This window comes from Hermetia illucens, chromosome 4 (assembly GCF_905115235.1).
Source record: "Hermetia illucens chromosome 4, iHerIll2.2.curated.20191125, whole genome shotgun sequence".
NCBI lineage: Eukaryota > Metazoa > Arthropoda > Insecta > Diptera > Stratiomyidae > Hermetia > Hermetia illucens.
Window position 1 is genome coordinate 63563902 of NC_051852.1, and position 16591 is coordinate 63580492.

The window sequence follows — 16591 nt, forward strand, 5'->3', positions numbered from 1 at the left end:
GTCGTCGCTGGATCCACTCTGCAATACGGGGAATCAAAGTATGGGTTCAGCGACCTCTCTGCGAGTCGTCTCACCGTTTCTGCCACTTCTCCAGCGACTCTCGCCTTGCCGCCTTTCGGTATTCTGTATCCTTTTCAAGAGGATTCATTTTCCTTGCCTCGTACAGGCAGCGTGCCTCACTTGCCAGAATGTCTACCGGGATTATTCCCGCAATAACACACGCTGCCTCGCCTGATATTCTTCTGAAGGCGCTGCACACCCTTAGCGCGTATAGTAGTGTGGAGCGAACCACTCCGGACACAAGTAATCTGCGACTGTACCTTGGACCTCCAATGTTAGGCATCATCCGCGCTTATGATACGATTTGCCGCTTTCTCACAGGCATAGTCCAGATGTCCCCTGAAATTGATTTTAGCGTCAATCATCACCCCTAGGTATTTGATAACCGGTTTCGAAGTGATGACGTGACCACCAACACGAATATTAACCGTTTTCCTCTTCCTACGATTGGTAATCAAGACCGCCTCCGTCTTTTGTTCCGCAAGGTCAAGCTGAACCATTTCCAGCCACGCTTTTATGGCGCTAATGGTTTCATTAGCGTACATTTCAACATCTTCAGGTTCTTTCGCGACGACAACCACAGCTAGATCATCTGCGAAACCGATTATCGTGGCCTCCTTTGGCACGGGAAGGACAAGGACTCCATTGTATACGACGTTCCACAGGAGAGGACCCAACACTGAGCCCTGTGGTACACCTGCGGTGACGTAGTACTGCTTGGATCCCTCATCCGTGTCGTACCACAGTGTCCTCTCCGAAAGGCAACTGTTGAGGAGCTTAGTCAAGTAACTAGGGACGCTCCGATAGTCCATCCTTATATTCGATGATAGGGAGCAGTCTGTTGTAGATGACCCTTTCTAGCATCTTTCCTACCGTGTCGATAAGGCAGATCGGTCGGTATGATGATGGGTGTCCTGGGTGTATATTCGGCTTCGGGAGCAAAACTAGTTTTTGCCTCTTCCACCGGTCGGGGAAAACTCCTTCTATCATGCATGTTTCAAACACGCTGATAAACCAGTCGGGTCTGGTCTTAACAGCGAGTTTAAGGGCTCTATTGGGAACAGCATCCAGACCGGGTGCCTTGTTATCACCAATTCTCCGGCAAATTTGCGTAAGTTCCTCCTCAGTTACCTCAGGTATAGTGTAGACGTCCAGTGCTCGCTTGTGTTGTTTGCGCTCCCCTTTATCCGGGGGGAAGAGCACCGTCACGATGTCGAGCAGAAGATGCGGCCAGGTCAATTGTGGTGTTCGCCCTCTCATCTTCTTCATAATCTTGTACGCTGTTCCGCAGGGCCTTTGGTCTGCCTCTGTGCAAAGTTCCTTGAAGCATTCTCGGTTGCTGGTCCGTATAGCCTGCTTAAGCCTACCTCGAAGGTTCACATATGCTAGCCGTTTCTCGTCGAAGTCTGGCCTTGCTCTAGATCGTTGGCAGATCCTTCTAGCACGAAAACATGCATCCCGTAACATCGCGATCTCTTCATTCCACCAATAGTTTGAGCACCTTTTTGCGAGAACTCGTCGCTTCGGCATAGCAGCGTCGCATGCTCGTGTTATGCGTCCCATCATTTGCTCTACCTTTTCCGTAGCCGCACCACCGGGACTTTTTCCTCCCAATAGCATCTCTATGAATGCATCCTCCTCAAGCCCTTTCACGGACCAGCTCCGGTTTCCAGTCTCACGGGAGCACGCATGGACGCATGGCCCATATTCGATCTGGAGGAAAATCGCCTGATGGTCGCTGTGAGTATAATGCTCACTGACAAGCCATGTCATTCTCCTCGCCAATGTGGTACTCACATATGTCAGATCGACTATTGAGCCCGACCCTGTTCCACGAAAAATGGAAACGTTTCCCGTGTTGGCAAGCACCAAATCTAGCTCCGCGAAGGCCTCGAGCAGGACACGGCCCCTGGTGTTCGTAGTGCGACTGCCCCAATCCACGGCCCACACGCTGAAATCACCAGCTATGATGTTGGGGTTTCGACTTCTTGCATCCGAGACTAGCATACCTAGCATTCCTTCGAATTCTGTTATCGTCGCGCTTGGTGGAGCATAGCAACTATATATATAGATACCAGCTATTTTTGCCCTGACGAATTCAACTTCTGGAAACTCCATCACTTCTTGAATGGCCTGATTTCCACACGCCCATATTGTCGCCTTGCCAGTTTTATCTGCAGTCCAGGCACCGCTCTTATTGTTGCGATATGGCTCGCTGATTATGGCAGCTTCGATTCCCTTCTCATAGATGGTCTGCGAGAGAGTTGATTTGTATCAACCTCATTTTTTTACTGCATTCAAGGCTCGCCTAAACACTGGGCATCTGCTGCTGCCTGCAACGTGCCGACAGTCGACGCCCTTTTTTTCCTTGCAGAGCATGCATTCAGGCTCAGCCTTGCACTCCCTGAACATATGGCATTCTCCCCCACATTTTCTACAACATTTTAACCTGTCACAGTCACCGGTGTATTTCGCCGCTATGTGGCCGAATTCCAGGCATCTAAAGCAGCGCTTAAGGGACACCTGCTCCCTGAGTCGGCAAACGACCCAACCTATTTTTACTTTCCCAGCCGCTAGCAGTTTGAACGCTACTTCAGTTGGTAAGCTTATGGTTGCCGTTTGCGTGCCTCCGTATGCCTTCCTCAGTCCCCTGATTGCGGAATCTTGCAAGGTCCGAACTGCTTTTCTAAGGCGTCGCGGATATCCTCCTTGGTCGTGATTTCGTCAATGTCCTTACATTCGATGACAATCTCCTGCTTTCTGGCCCGTACTTGAGCTTCTTCCCCTAAGGACTTCTCCACCTTGCTGAGGAAATTTTCCACCGTTTTGCCCGGAGACTTCTTCAACTCCAGCATCAAATCTCCTTTTTGGGAGCGTCTGATTCGGCTGACGTTTTCTCCAAGGTCCATCAGCTCAGGATCGGATTTGACCTTCCTAAGGATATCGGCGTAAGTTATATCCCCTTTTTTGGAGATGATGATTAATTCGTGCCGTAATCTTCTTTTCTGCGTCGTATTTTTCCTTCCGCCAACCTTGGTCCATGCTTCCTTGGTCCCTTTTTGAGGCTTTGCCTCCCTTGGGTCAATTGGAGCCGGCGCCGCAGTTTCCACGATGTTGGTAGCTTTGTTTGCCTTGCCTTTTGCCGGTGAGAGGCCTTTTTGCCTTTTCGCGTCCTGTGAGGATCCGAAAGAATCGTTCGCGCCCTCTCTACTCCTCTTTTCTAGCTCACCGCCCTTTGGATTTTGAGAGGGTGTCACTTGTGTTGCCTGGGTGACGCTTGATTTCTTCGAGGCGCTTTTTTCTTCCTTGGCGCCATTGTATAGTACCCGAATGGTACGGACCATGTTTTTGATGGCCTGGTGCACGTTGTGTTTGTCCTTAATAAATTCAGACAACTCTACTATTTTGCTTCCGAGTAGGGCAAACGATGATTCATCCGGACTCTGACATAGCTCCTCCGCTTGGTTTTCACATTGGGCGCTTACGTACTTATTAGCTTTCCGGGAGCTCGCCTGATTTCCTTCCTTCATCAAGGTTGATTTCGGAGGAGATAGCACGATCGTCGAGCTTCTTTTAAATGGATCAAACACTAAGTCCTGCGGCATGTTTTGACCAGGTGTAGTTACCCCGCTATGGGCTAATAAATGACCAGTTTGTGCCCCATCTTTTCTTGTGTTTTGAACAGGCGTTCTCGGGAGTGATGTACTCCTTTTAAATGCCTCTTTCTCCAGGCTACTTGTAGCATTTGATGCAACGGTGGCCAAGTAATCCAGCACCAAGGCACTGCATTCGAGGGATATCGACGGCCGGAAGCCTGCTTGCCCACTCCCAAAAGCCGCCGGTACTGGGTTTCCGAAGCCCTGCACCGTAACTTTATTCTCCTTCTGTTCCTCCATGTTTGGTGTTATTTCTGGGTATCCTTCCCATAGCCAATTTTTATCCACGGGCGGGCGTTTACTTCCCACCTACCAGGCCTGCGCATAAACATGTCCATGCACGCACACCTCCAAATGCATATATGTGCACATTCCTACGCATCCGCCGAGCATTCCCTTATCCGTACGAAGGGACGCGCCTGATGGGAGATTTGGCAACTCCGCACAGGTCCGTCTGTCCGTCTGGCCGTCTGTCCGTCTGTCCGTCTGTCCGTCTGTTCGTCTGTTCGTCTGTTCGTCTGTCCGTCTGTCCGTCTGTCCGTCTGTCCGTCTGTCCGTCTGTCCGTCTGTCCGTCTGTCCGTCTGTCCGTCTGTCCGTCTGTCCGTCTGTCCGTCTGTCCGTCTGTCCGTCTGTCCGTCTGTCCGTCTGTCCGTCTGTCCGTCTGTCCGTCTGTCCGTCTGTCCGTCTGTCCGTCTGTCCGTCTATCCGTCTATCCGTCTGTCCGTCTGTCCGTCTGTTCGTCTGTCCGTCGGTCCGTCTGTCCGTCTGTCCGTCTTTTTTTTTTTTTTTTTTTTTTTTTGAGGAGGTGGAAATCTTCAAAAGACACTGGTCTGGACACACCAGCGTGTGGGATTTTTACCCACTAAAACCACCCCCGACTCCCTCCCTGCCCCGCGGAACCACCATAAGGTATTACATCACGGGGCGGAGTCAGCTCACTCTAGCTTAATCCCATTTCTTCTATACGCGGCGCACGTGACCGCGTTTTTCTCCTTTCCTCTGCCTTTCGCAATTTATCTTGAATAGATGCGATCATGGAGTTGACCGCATCCCAATTCTCTTGATGTGCTAGCATTTTCGGTACCAGATTTTCTGGTACCAGCACCTCTCCTAGAGTCTCCTCTAGATTCCTCCTTTCTTCCACAAATCTCGGACAGTGGAAGAATACATGCTCTGGGTCCTCTGGGACTCCATTGCAATTTGGACAATCGGGTGAGGTCTCCAATTTAAACCTGTGAAGGTATTGGAGATATCCTCCATGTCCCGTGAGAAACTGGGTGAGATTATAATTAATCTCACCGTGTCGTCTCTCCAACCACTCCTTGATGGCAGGAATGAGCCTGTGCGTCCACCGGCCCTTTCCCGAGCGTTCCCATCGCTCTTGCCATCTATTTATGGATCTCTCCCTCTCAGCGTTCTTTGTCCGCGATGAGGAAGAGGTTGGCTTTGCATTGTATATATTCGCCATCTCATCTGCCAAGATGTCAATCGGCATCATTCCAGAGATAACGAATGCTGCATCATCTGAGACAGTCCTGAAGGCAGAGCATACCCTCAAGGCTGTCCTCCTGTAGACTGAACTCAGTTTGGTAGCATTCCCTGACATCCACAACGCCTCCCTCCAAACTGGGGTCGCATAGAGCATGATCGAGGTCACCACCCTGGCTATAAGCAACCTAGAGGTATGCCGTGGCCCTCCCACATTCGGCATCATCCTCGCCAGGGTCATACTAGCAGTGGATGATTTATCACAAACATACTGTAAGTGTTGCTTATAGCTGAGCTTCCTGTCTATCACCACCCCCAAGTATTTGATGGTCGGCTTGGAAGTGATGATATGATTCCCGATTCTAACACAGGCGTAATTTCTCTTCCGGCGCTTCGTGATGAGGACCGCTTCTGTTTTTTCCTCCGCAAGCGTCAAACCAGAGCTCTCCAACCAGCATTTGACAGCACTGATTGCCTCGCTTGAGTATAACTCAGCATCTTCAAGATGCTTTGCGACGACAACCAGTGCAATGTCGTCAGCGTAACCCACCACTGTGGCTTCCTCCGGAAGGGGAAGATTAAGTACATCGTTGTACATGATGTTCCACAGTAGTGGGCCCAATACGGAGCCTTGTGGGACACCGGCGGAAACAACGTACTCCTGCGGTCCGTCATCAGTGTCATACCATAGCCTCCTTTCAGTTAAGTAACTATCGACGATAGCAGCGAGATAGGCGGGAATACCAATCTTCGCTAGGGATTTGCGTATTAGATTCCAATTGGCCGAATTGAATGCATTTTTCACGTCCAGGGTTACTACCACGCAATATTTGCTGGTACTACCCTTTCCGTGAATTGCATCTTCGGCCAAGCCAGTAACCAATTTGATGGCATCAATGGTTGATCTGGCTTTTCGGAACCCATACTGCCGATCTGAAAGGCCGCCTTGGCCCTCAACAACCGGGAGTAATCTATTATAGATAACCCGCTCTAACATTTTCCCTACTGTGTCCAAAAGACATATGGGCCGGTATGACGATGGTTCACCTGGAGGTTTACCAGGCTTAGGCAGAAGTACCAACTTCTGTCGCTTCCAAGCCGCCGGAAATATTCCTTCGGACATGCACGCTTCAAACAGCTCAGCGAACATGTCTCCTATTCTGCTGCAGATCTCCAGCAGCTCGTCTCTGGTGACTGGAGGAATTGCCGTCACATTCAGAGGTGGTTGGAATATGTCGGTGCTCTCCTCTTGCTGGGGGAATAACCCCTGTATGATTTTCAGCAAGAGGGTGGGACACGTGATCTGCGGAGAGGAGCGGCCTCTGAATCGTCCCATCACTATTCTATAAGCACTCCCCCACGGGTTGATGTCCGCTTCTGAACAGAGCTCCTTAAAGCATTTTGTCTTGCTTCGCTGGATGGCGAGCTTGAGGGTTTTGCGGGCTGCTTTATAAGCGCACTCTTTCTGCCCCTGATCGACTCTACCTACAGCCCTCTGAGCCGCTCTTCTGGCTCGGTGGCAGGCTGATCGAAGACCGGTCAGTTCATCATTCCTCCAGTAGTTTGGTCTTCTACTGGGGAATGAGCACCTCCTAGGCATAGACGCGTCACATGCTTTGGCGATGCATTGAGCCAGATGGACGGCTCTTTCCGTAGAGGCGCCCGCTATGTCAGGCTGATCTAACCACACCTCTAAGAAGCTCTGCTCATCCAAAGATTTTGCAGACCAGCCTGAAACCTTTTTCGGTTTCGGGCATGATAGCTCTTTGCCCTGTGGCTCGACACATGTCTCAAAGAAGATTGCCTGGTGATCGCTGTGGGTGTAGCGTTCGCTGACGCACCAGGACATACCACGCGCCAGCGCAGGGCTGATAAAGGTCAGGTCTACAACCGACCCTGACCCCCCTTTCTGAAAGGTGTTTACGGCACCTTCGCTAGCCAAAACCATTACCAGCTGCGCAAAAGCCTCTAATAGACTGCGCCCCTTAGCATTTGATTCTCTGCTACCCCACTCTAGGGCCCAAGCATTGAAATCACCAGCAATCACCTTTGGACTTCGTCCCCTTGCGTCGAGAACAAGATTATCAAGCATTTGCTCGAATTCAGACAGTGTCAAACTTGGTGGGGCGTAGCAGCTGTATACATATACACCACTTATTTTCGCCCACACAAAGCCACTGGCTGCCTGACTTGCAGTACATTGTATGGCTTGTCGACCACAAGCCCATATCGCCGCTCCACCAGTCGAATCTGTGACCCATACGCCACCGTGGCGGTTTCTGTACGGTTCGCTTATGATGGCAACCTCCATCTTAGATTCGAACGTGGTCTGCTCAAGTAAATCCTGAGCGACTCTGCAATGATTGAGGTTTATTTGAATAAACCTCATTTTCTCATTGCAGTGAGCGCCTTCCTAAATTCCGGACATTTGGCACTTCCGGCAATGTGCCGGTAATCCTGTCCCTCTTTGGCTACGCACAATAGGCATTTGGGGTCCCTATTGCACTCTCTGGCAATATGGCCTTTCTCCCCACACCTTCTGCATCGATCGGACCGATCAATGTTGCTGGTGCATGCCTTCGCGAAGTGCCCAAACATGAGGCATTTAAAGCACCTCTTTAGTGAAGTTTGCTCCCTTAAACGGCAAACAACCCATCCAATCCGAACCCTTCCGGCAGCTAACAACATCTGCGCTGCCTCCGCTGGCACTCGTATGGTGGCCGTTTGAGTACCACCATAGGCTTTCCGTAGACTGACAACAGACTCCTCTGTAAGTTCTTTCAACTTGAATTGCTCCTTCAGAGCAGTACAAATTTCTCCTTTCGATGTAACTTCATCGAGATCCTTACATTGTATATAGATCTCATGTTTTTGGGCACACACTGCGGCATTCTCCCCAAGTGAGTTTTTCACTTGAGTGCGAAAGTCATCAGTTTTGCCACCGCTGGATCTTTTCAGCTCGAACATGAGATCCCCTTTCTGGGTTCTTCGGATTCTGTTAACATTTCCGCTCAGATCTTTTAGGTCGGGATCAGCTTTGACCTTTTTGAGTATCTCCGCGTAGGACAGATTGCCCTTACTGGAGATAACAATCGCATCTGGACGAGTTCGCACTTTTGCTTTTCGTTTCGCTTTTTTGTTGGTTACTTTAGTCCATCCATCGTTTTCGCTGGTCTTGGGCTTCGCAACGCTGGTCGAGTTTCCTAGATTCGCTGTATGCTTTCCTCCTTCTGAACTGTTGGTGTTGGTTTTCAGGATGTCCTGTCCGCCTTTTTTTCTCTTAGGTGCATGCTGATTATTTAAAGGATCCCCCTCTTTTTCACGTACTCGCTTATTTCGCTGGGATTCGATGGTAGTACGGTTAGGCGTCACTTGGGTCGCTTGTGATACTGTTGGCACAGCGGGGTTCGGCGTGTTGTTATTATTCTTCTCCTCCATCTGTGATCTATTATAGAGGACTCTAATGGCCCTCACCATATTCTTTATGGCTTGGTGCACGTTGTGCTTGTCCTTGATAAACTCGGACAGCTCAACTATCTTTGCCCCAAGCTGGGTGAAGGGTAATTCCTCCGGATCGGGACTCCGCTCCTTATAAGCCCCGACAGGGTTACTCCTTTTATACGCTGTTTCACTTTTGCCAGTTATTGATCTTGCCTGTACTTTTTCCTTCATCGCCTTTAGCATTGGTGGAGATCTCAAAGTTGATGAGCTTCTTTTGAATGGATCCTTATCTTGTTCCTGGAGCACCTCTTGCTGTCGCGCATCTTGAACATATGCTGTGGGTGTTGTTACAGTTTTTGTCGTCCAACGATCCATCTTCAGTTCATCCTTGGTTGTTCTTGCTACTGGTGTTCTCGGTAAGGTCGTACTTCGCTTGAACACTTCCTTCTCCAGATCCAAATCACTTGTAACATTATATGCCAAGGTGGCCAAGTTGTCCACCACCGAGGCACTGCGGTCGAGGGATATCGACGACCGGGAGCCCGCTTGCTCACTCCCAAAAGCCGCCGGTACTGGGGTTCCGAGCCCCTGCACCGTAAGTTTACTCCTTCTCTCGTCTTCCATGGTGGTTTTATGTTCTGGGTATCCTTCCCATAGCCATTTTGGTCCACGCACCAGAGATGAGCAAACACTAGCCCATACACAGTCAGAAAAGAAAAGTGCATGAACACATATTTACACATCAATAGGTATGCCCCTATCCGCCACCTGGGGTCGCGTCTGATGGGAGATCTGGCAACTCCTCACAGGTCCGTCTGTCCGTCTGTCCGTCTGTCCGTCTGTCCGTCTGTCTGTCTGTCTGTCTGTCTGTCATAGGCACTTTTCTCAGAAACGGCTATACCGATTGATACGAAATTTGGTAAGAAGGTGGGAACTGTGAACCCCCAAACATGCAGTGAGTAATATCCTCCTACGTTGAGATTTAGGGGGGTCCCCATACATGTAAAAGGGCGGTGTAAAATTTTTTTTCACCAAATATAGGCATGTGGGGTATCAAATGAAAGGTCTCGATTAGTGCTTTTCGAAGCCGGTATTAGTTTTGAGATTGGTTAAAAATGCGGGGAGTGGGAGGAGTGCAAAATGATGATTTCTTAAACGGAGCCATTCTCAGAAACTACCTTACCGAAAAATCTGAAAAAAATCATGAAGCTGCCTCTATATGGTGCCCAGGCTTCGAAATACTCTCCATATCGATATCTGTTCAAATTAAGTTAATAATAGTATATTACCATATTGTTGGGAAAATTGAGTAAAACCCCCCTTCAGTTTATCTCAGAGTTGGTAGTAGTATAAAATATAATAGGAAGCATATTATCTCCAAGTCTAATCAAAATCATACTAATAGTAACAAAGTTAAAGTAGCTCAAAGTTGTCTTTACCGTGTAAATTTACAACCCGAAGTACCAAATCTGATATGCTAAATGCATCTTCTTAACGGGCTACGTACAAATGGGATAGTTCTACACTCAAATATACTCACAGAAGAAGCAAACAAAACCTTTCATAACTGAAGTGCCCAGCTTCCGGTTTCCCGACTTGTTTATGAGTTATGTAGATATCTTCATGATCGCTATATGATGTTCTCATGTAGCGAACACATGTATAAAAGGAATTTCCTCTGGAGGTAATTATCATTTGCAAGGCTGCATTATACCAACATGGTAAGTTTATTTAATATCACTTAAATTTTTAATATTGATTCAATGCGCTTTTAGCGCAAGAAAGCTGAGCGCCAACTTTATGTTTGGGTCGTTATTATATACTTTTCAACATTCGACGTCTCGTAGAACGTGTGAATACATCAGAATTGAAGTCGGAAGTGAGTTTTAAATTCCAAGTATTACGAAGTAATTTTATTCGAGGCGTTTTGTTGCTTGAACTTACATTTCAATAAAGGACAAGTGAACTTTTATAGTGCCAATAGTAGCGAGTGGGATAAAACGGTCCCGGGAGGATTCCCCAGAAAAAGTGCTCATCAGAGAGAAGTTGAAAATGCCTAAAATGGCTAAAAGTGCTGGAGTGTCATCACAAAATTGCATTTTCGGTTTTGGCTGATGAGATTATTGATCCCTTAATTCCCGAAAAGGAAGAAGCACCAAAAAACATTAAAGTACCGCCAATAACTTTCACGGAGCTACAACGTGAGACTATTCTCTCTATGCTTGGGGAATTGAAAATTGATAAATTTTCCATCAAAATTATTTCAATTGGACGCAGACTCTTGCTGGAGGATATTGCGGATTATGATAAGTTATTGGGCTTACTTAACGGCCAAAAACGTAAAATATTTTAGATACCAACGGCCAGAATTGCGCCCCATTAAAATATTGTTATCAGGGCTGCATGATATGTCCTGTGAACAATTGAAAAAGTATTTCAAGGCGGACCTCAACATTCCCTGTTTAGAAGTAAAAAAATCAATAGAAAAGAGGAGGTGCTGAATAAAAGCGTTTATTTCCTCTATTTGGAAGGGGGAACGAACATAAGTTCGCTCAGAGCGCATGAAGCCATTATGCACACATTGGTACATTGGAGTTGCTACGACAATAAAAGGTGTGGCCCCACGCAATGTAGAAGATGTCAAATGTATGGGCATGGTTCCTCCCATTGTCATTTCTCTATGAAGTGTATGATTTGTAGTGGCGATCATCACTTTTCCCAATGCGAAGTTAACGATCGAGAACCTGATCGCATCAAATGCGCCAGCTGCGGGGAACGTCACTTAGCCAGTGACAAAAATTGTAAACGTCGAATCGAATATATTGATTAAAAACAAAAGCTGCCGCGGAAGAGTGGAAAGCAGGTGAATGTCGCTTCAGAGAAACAATTCAAAGCTTCCGAAGCTTTTTTTCCGAATTTAGGGTACAAACTCCGTTGCTAAAATTAGTGGAATATCCAAACCTACTTACAGCCAGGTTACACGTAATATTCCTCAACGTACGGCAAATACTCAACTCAATGTTCAGTCAGCGAATTTTAGTGATAATCTTTTCTCAGCACAGGAGTTTCTGCTTGTATAACGGAGACTATTGCAGCAACTATCGAGTTGTAAAAATAAAAATGAACAATTCGATGTTTTAGTTAAATTGACTATCAAATTCCTATACAATTAACAAATTTTTCAAATGTTTGATATGGAACGCAAGAAGTCTAGCAAATAAGAAAACAGAATTTTTTGAGTTTTTATCGTCGAGCAATATTGAAATTGCATTAGTTTCGGAAACTTGGTTGAAGAGTGACAGTGCTTTTACGGATCTAAATTTATTTTTATATAGAAAAGATAGAAAGCAATCTAAGGGTGGTGGTGTTGCAATTTTTATACGAAGAAATATTAAACATGAATTATTGCCTAACCTTGGAACAATAGCTATTGAATCTATTGGAATAAAGGTTAAACTTCAGTGAGGCACAGATTTGAATATAATTGCAGCTTATTTTTGAGGTGGGAATTCTAACGACATTAGCGAAAAATTATTTATCAGCGATTTACGGAAATTATGTTACGTAAATGGAAATTTTATATTGGGGGTGATCTTAATTGCAGAAATACTATTTGGGGTTGCAAGGGGAACAACAAATGGGGGAATATTCTATATAAATACATCCAAACTCACCCCGTCTCAATGTTTTTCGCAGATGATCCAATGTACGTCCCATTTAACAAAAAAGTTTCGGCTTCAAATCTAGATGTGGTACTGTGTAATGTCCAGAATATCTGTTCTGCACTAGAAGTAGTTAACGAGCTAAATTCTGATCATTTGCCAGTTATCTTTAAGTTATATAGTCCTCCAGAGCTATTAACCAAACAATTCTTTTATAATTTTAAGTCTGCTGACTGGTCAAGGTTTCAGAACAGTCTAAATACTGATTTTGACCTAGCACAGGTTTCCAAATCAGATATTGCATCCACCGATATAATTGACAAATATCTCAGATCTTTTGAAAACTTGATACATAAGGCTCCCGAAAAAATTCATTCACATTTCCTTTCCCCTAGAATTGAAAAAGCTCATTGCGCTCAGAAATGCCTATAGACGTGACTGGCAGAGACACAGAAATGCCAGCTCAAAATTTAGGTGGAAGCAAGTAAACTCACTGATTCAAGAGTTACTCATCATTGTTAGGAACAATCAGTGGAATAATATGTTGACCAAACTTAAACAAGTCGGAATATCGGAAGCTCGAGCTTCGGGTATAAAGGTTTTGTGTTCATCTTATGTAAGAAATTTCAACGCACATTTTTCTATCCGTATATAGCTACAAATCAAACATATTCCTTCATATTTTTCCAAACTACGAGACATACGTATATATTACAGCCATAGATATTACGCGCACCCTAAACAAACAAACTGCCTATTTCCGAATACTGTACACATATATGCACGTATATTAATTGATCGTACCCATATTTCCGATTTCTTATACCTACATACGCACATGTCTGGTTGGAGTAATTAATATTCATATACAAATGACTAAAAGACTAAAACAAAATAATTTTTTCCGACCCCATTCATAAAAACTCATTTCGTTGTGGTATTGACGAATTGACATGTGATGATGACGTCATGCAGGTTGTAGAGTGCACGAAATTCACAAAAAATGGTAAAGTTTTATTCCCTATAACTTTGTTAATAATCAAACTAGACCAAATTGTTCACTATATTCTTCATTACACGCATGCCAAATTTTGTACTTGTAGGATGAACATAAGGGGGGTGCCGGGTAAATTTATAAAATGTGGAAATATACCATTATTAATCTTATTTATGCAGATATCGGAACCGGATATATTTTGAGGCCTAGATTTTGTAGAGATGCACTACCGTGATTTTTTTCAGATTTTTCGGTTGGATAGGTTCTGAGAATGAGACCTGTTACACTTTTTGTGGGTCATATTTTGAGCTCTCACTCCTCCATGTTACACCCAATATCAAATATGGAACCAGTTTCAAAAAGTACTAATTGAGACCTTTCATTTGATACCCCACGTGGCTACATTCTGCGGAAAAAAAATTTTCACCCTCCATTCACATGTATGGGGAGCCCCCCTTAAACTGAATATAAAATGGCGCCACTTACTGCATGTAAAGGGAACACCAGATTACATACTCTCACCAATTTTTATGACAATCGGTCTAGCCGTTTCCGAATAAATCGGGTGTGACAGACAGACTGACAGACGGACAGACAGATCAAATCATCCAAAGCTAGTATGGCCCTGGCGAGGATGATGCCGAACGTGGGAGGGCCACGGCATACCTCTAGGTTGCTTATAGCCAGGGTGGTGACCTCAATCATGCTCTATGCGACCCCAGTTTGGAGCGAGGCGTTGCGGATGTCAGTTAACACTAGCAAACTGAATGCAGTCTACAGGAGGACAGCTCTGAGGGTATGCTCTGCCTTCAGGACTGTCTCAGATGATGCAGCATTCGTCATCTCTGGAATGATGCCGATTGACATCTTGGCAGATGAGATAGTGAATATATACCATGCGAAGCCAATCTCTCCCTTATTGCAGACGAAGAACGGTGAGAGGGAGAGATCCATAAATAGATGGCAAGAGCGGTGGGAACGCTCGGGAAAGGGTCGATGGACTCACAGGCTCATTCCTGCCATCAAGGAGTGGTTGGAGAGACGACACGGTGAGATTAATTATAATCTCACCCAGTTTCTCACGGGACATGGAGGATATCTTCAATACCTTCACAGGTTTAAATTGGAGACCTCACCCGACTGTCCAAATTGCGATGGAATCCCAGAGGACCCAGAGCATGTATTCTTCCACTGTCCGAGATTTGTGGAAGAAAGGAGGAACCTAGAGGAGACTCTAGGAGAGGTGCTGGTACCAGAAAATCTGGTGCCGAAAATGTTAGCACATCAAGAGAATTGGGATGCGGTCAACTCCATGATCGTATTAATTCAAGATAAATTTCGAAAGACAGAGGAAAGGAGAAAAACGCGGTCACGTGCGCCGCGTATAGAAGAAATGGGATTAAGCTAGAGTGAGCTGACTCCGCCCCGTGATGTAATACCTTATGGTGGTTCCGCGGGGCAGGGAGGGAGTCGGGGGTGGTTTTAGTGGGTAAAAATCCCACACGCTGGTGTGTCCAGACCAGTGTCTTTTGAAGATTTCCACCTCCTCAAAAAAAAAAAAAAAAAAAGACGGACAGACAGACACCGTCTCGATTCTAATAAGGTTTTGTTTCACACAAAACCTTAAAAAGGAGACAAACCATTTGGAACATTGTTCAAATTTTAAAAAGCAAAAACAAACATATTCCAACTTTAGAAGATTGTGGCCAAATTTATATAACTAAGAAAGAGAAAGCAAATCATTTAGCAAGTGCATTTGCTAAAAACTTTCGCGAAAATGAGGAACTGCATGATGCAGCAACAGAAATCGAGGTTGAACGGACAATTAGAGAGTGGAACACACTTTCCATGTCCAAAAGCTTCCCAACGATTAAACCGAAGATTATATGGGATATAATCAAATCATCTAAGCCGAAGTTATCCACAGGCTTTGATAATATCTCCAACATTTGCCTAATGAAGTTGCCAAGGAAAGCAATCGTATTTCTTATGCACATCTTCAATGCATGAATCAAATGTGGCTATTATCCAACTGTTTGGAAATGCGCAAAAATCATCTCGATTTTGAAGCCACAAAAACATGCTCATGTAGCTAGTAGGTATAAGTCTTCTGAGCAATCTTGCAAAAGTGTTTGAGAAGATCATAAAACAACATCTTTCTGTCCACGTGGAATGTCAAAAAATGATACCGGACGAACAATTTGGATTTAGGAAAAGGCGTTCAACAAACCATCAGTTAATGCATGTAAAAAATGCTGTTGAATTAGCTTTCAGTTGAAAACAATCTATGGCCTTAGTGTCCCTAGATATAGAAAAAGCTTTTGATATAGTTTGGCACAATGGTTTACTCTACAAGCTCATAAAGGCGAGCTTTCCGGCTTACCTTATTAATCTGGTGAATAGTTTCCTTAGTGGCAGATCATTTAAGGTGCACATTTATAATAACCTTTCGGAGCCCCAGAATATTAGGGTAGGAGTTCCACAGGGCTTAGTGCTGGCCGCACTATTGTACCTTATATACACACATGATTTTCCTCAGGCAGACGGTGTACAAATTGCAATATTTGCGGACGATACTGCAATTTATACAGCAGACACTCTCTATTCTAAAATCCAAACAACAGTGGAACATGCAATGATGTTATATTAGAATATTTTCCAAAATGGAAAATTTAAATTAACGAACAAAAAACTCAAGCCATATTTTTTACTAAACGTAGATCTATTCCTAATATACCTACCTCAGATTTATCCACAAAATGGATGTAAAGTAAAGTAGACTAAGCAGCTTAAGTACTTGGGGTTTACGTTCGACAAATCTTTAATTTATAAAGATCACATTATTGAGACGTTAAATAGGGTTAATAGTCTGATTAAGCTCTGTACCCACTAATTAATAGAAAGTCTCAAGTAAGCATAGAAAATAAGCTGTTCATTTTTAAAATGATTTTCCAGCCTATAATGTCCTATGCAGCTCCAATCTTCGCTACTTGTGCTAAATCGCATACCACAAAAAATTGCACAAAATAAAGTGCTGAAAATAATCTTAAATCGTTCGAAATTCTTCAGCACGAATACACTGCACTCTTTAGCTAAAGTTGACTTAATTGATTCAGTAATTAGTGTATTGAAAAAGAAATTTTATGATGGGATTTCGCTTGTAGATAATCCGTTAATAAATTCTTTAATGTAAAAAAAATTAGCTTACAAAGTTTAATTATGTTAAGTTAGAATAAGTTTTAGTTTTAGTTCAAGAGGTTTTTAATTGCCGTTTTCCTCTAAATTA